The following is a 3,396-nucleotide window of genomic DNA, read 5'->3' as shown; positions in this document are numbered from 1 at the left end:
CCTGGCCCCTCATCCTAGCTCGCGGGGCCGCCGGGGTTCCGCGGGCTGGGCAGGCAGGCGTGGGCCAGGCCTTGACATGCCAGGGTCCGGCGACGGCGGGGCCGGGAGGGGCAGGAGCAGGGAGGAGGGGGCAGGGGCTCCGAGCGGGGGGGCAGGAGGAGGAGAACGCTTCTGACGACCTCGAGGGCCCCGACGCGGGCCTGTGACCTTCAGCAGCAGCTGGAAGAAGAGCAGAAGAGGGGATGGGGTGAGCTCCTGGGGAGACTGGGACTCTGCGCACGCTGCGGCTGTGCCCCACTGCCCACCCGGGCTTTGGGCAGTTGACATAGGCCCTGGCGTGGCTCCCAGGCACCTGCTCTGCCACCGGTGTCTGTCTCCTGCCCGCGTGTCCACCTGCAAGGGGACAGGGGGCCTCTTCCTCCAGCCAGGCTGGAGCAGGGAGGGGTAGGCAGCACCAGTCGAGGGCCGGGTGCCACAGAGGCCTTCACTGGGCCTGTCTGACTGAGCAGCCTGGCGTGGCTCCCGTGGACTCCGGGCCTGCCTGCCTGTTTCTGTCATGGCCACAGCCACCATCCCCCCCTCCCAGGCCTCTGTGGCTCCCTCTGGCCCTCTGGTGGGGGGCCTGGCTCTCTCTGCTGGCCATCTCGCTCGCTCGCTCACTCGCTTGTGTGTCTTTGTCCTCTTTGCCCTTCCTCCTCCTAATACCCTGTCTTTCAGGGAAAAATCCACAAACCTCACCAGAAGGAAGTGGGGTGAGGGGCTGGAGAGGGGGGAACTCATTCCCTCCATCCCCTGGGGGGGTGGGAGTGCCTGCCCCTCGCCTCTTGCCTCCTTACAGCAGGAGCAGCCCAGGCCCCTGGCTATGACTGTGACATTGTGATAGGGTCACTGCAGCGTCCCAGGCTGCCTCCTCCCACCCGGGGTGCCCACTGGCCCCAGGGCCCTGAGCTCTGCGCAGGGAGGGTAGGAATGGAGTCACCCAGAACCACATACATCCCTGGTTCGGCCGACACTAAGCCCTTGCCTCACCCCTTCTTTGCCAGGCCGGCACTGTGACACCCCGCCGACTTCAGGATGGGGAGACCGAGGCTAAGAGGGTAAATGACCCACCAGAGGTCATAGGGAGGGGTTGGAGAACCCACTGCGAACCTCCCCCACTGGCCCCAGCCTTGTGCCACAGCTCACTGGGGTCCCCTCCCTGCTCTGGGAGAGGGTGCTGGCGGGCTGCTGGGGGAGGGGGAGGCGGCTGCCAGCGCATTAGCACAGGGACCCAGTGGAGCCACTCCAGGCTCAGAAATGGGAGATGCCCCTCCTGGACTCGCCACCATATGGACCGTGGTAAGTTCCTTCTGCCTCCAGACCTCAGTTTCCCCACTGTCGCCAAGGCCCCTTGCTGGGCCAGTTGTCCATCCCACGCAGCAGCTGAGCCAGTGGGTGAGGAAGGAGAGCTGCAGCCGGCCCCCCAGGCGGCCTGGTCTCCCTCTGCTGACCTTGCACATGCCGGCCGCCTGCCCGTAGGGATCGCCACACCCTGTTGCCCAGGCCCAGCTGGTTGGCGTCCTTCTTGCACGGGCTGTTGGCAGACCGGGGAGTTGGGCGCAGGCGGCCCTGGGCCCTGAGCAGACCGGAGCGGAGCGGGGATGCCTGGACTTGGGCTGCCCCCTCCTGGCTGTGTGGCCTTGGGCCAGCCTCGCTTCCCCATCTGTAAAACGGGGCGGGGTGAAGCCTCACTCTCTAGGCAAGACGGTAAGAGCTAGACCTGGGGTTTACCCGTGTTCGGGGCAAGAGGTGACTCTAGAGGGGACAGGAGGCGAGAGTGGGGCTCTGGATCAGCAGGGTAGCTGGGCCAAACCTGGTCCTCTGGGCGCTCTTTGGTGACAGACATTCAGGTGCCCTGAGAAAAGAATTAGCAAACTTCTCATCCGGGCATTTCTGGGCAGAGCTGAGCGACCCTGCACTTGGCCCTCACCTTGGGAAGCACCCGCCCCCCCGCCTCTAGACCCCTTGAGGCCGGCCTTGGATGTGGACACAGCAAAGCCTGCGGCCCTGGCCCCCTGCCCGCACATTATAGGGACTGAGAGGCCACGGCCAGGGCCCTACAGCCGGTCCCAGGCTCCGTAGGGCCCCCGCAGTCTGGCTGCAGAGAGGTGGCAGTGTGTTCCCAACCTCACCTCAGCCTGAGCCCCCCTGCTGCAGCACTGCCCCCCCCCCCGCCAAGCCCCAGGCCAGGACCTATGTGGAAACCAGCCCCCAGCCCTGCGACAGACTCTCCCTGATGCCCCAGTCCCAGGAGGATGTTGGCAAAGCCCAGCAGAAACGGACCCCCACACGTCTGCCCACATCGCCATGCCCCATCACTGACCCCAGTGGGACTACAGTCTGAAATGACCCAGGCCAGGGCCCCCCTCAGCCACAGCCCCTCTCCTGCCCGTACACTCCCTCCTCATCCCAGCCCCTGGCAGCCCATCCCATAGCCTTCCCCTGGAGGGGGGCTGGTTCTGGGGGTCCAGGAGTGGGTGCAGGAGGTGGCATGAGGGCCTGATGCACGGGGTCCCCTAGGGCCTCCAGCAGTCCATCCCGATGAAGCAGGTGCTCAGCCATGTGGCTCTGGGGATGAAGGCGTGGCCTCTGCCCGCCACGCCTCCGTGGATCCGGCAGGCCTGGGCTGGCAGGGGCATTGTGTCGAGCTCTGTCCTGTGCCCCCCACGTTGTGCTCACAGCAGCAAGCTGTAACCTGGGGCAGCCGGAAGGGCTCCATGTTGCCGACGGCACCCTTGGGACCCAGAGGAGACGTGCCTCAGTGGGGCTCGTCGGTGCCAGGCACCTGAGCCAGGATCCACGCCCCGCTCTGCCAGTCAGAGCTGGCATCCTCTGTAACCCCAGCACTGCCCCAGGGCAGGTGGAACCAGACCTCAAGTGACGCCTGTCCAGGGCCCATGGGAGCCAGGCCGAGCCGAGGTCCTGGCATCCCCACCACCAGCCCCCATCGTTACTGGCTCACTGCGCTCTTTGAGCACCTGTCGGGGGCGGGGTGCGGCCAACTGCAGTGTCCTGCACACCAGGAAAGAGGTAGTGGGGACGGCTACAGGCAGGGCAGTGTCCCTGTGCAGCCCTGCAGTCCGTGGCGGGGAGTAGCCTCAGGGGAAGGGAAGGGGTGGGGGGGGACTAGGCAAGGGGAGGGTGCTCGGGAGGGAGAAGACAGAAGTCCCAGCGGCCAGCGGGGCTGTGTGGGCGGGACATTCCCGGCCTGGACCCTGAGGGGGGTCCTGCAGGGGTGACGGTTTGCTAAGGGGCAGGTCAGGCAGCGCTCAGAGCCCCCTCAGGCAGCTGCAGCCCAGGACCGAGGCTCAGGAGTGAGGCGTCACAGACTCCTGGGGCCAGGAGATAGCCTAGAAG

This window comes from Ailuropoda melanoleuca, chromosome 9 (genome assembly GCF_002007445.2).
Source record: "Ailuropoda melanoleuca isolate Jingjing chromosome 9, ASM200744v2, whole genome shotgun sequence".
NCBI lineage: Eukaryota > Metazoa > Chordata > Mammalia > Carnivora > Ursidae > Ailuropoda > Ailuropoda melanoleuca.
This window is presented reverse-complemented; position numbering follows the sequence as displayed.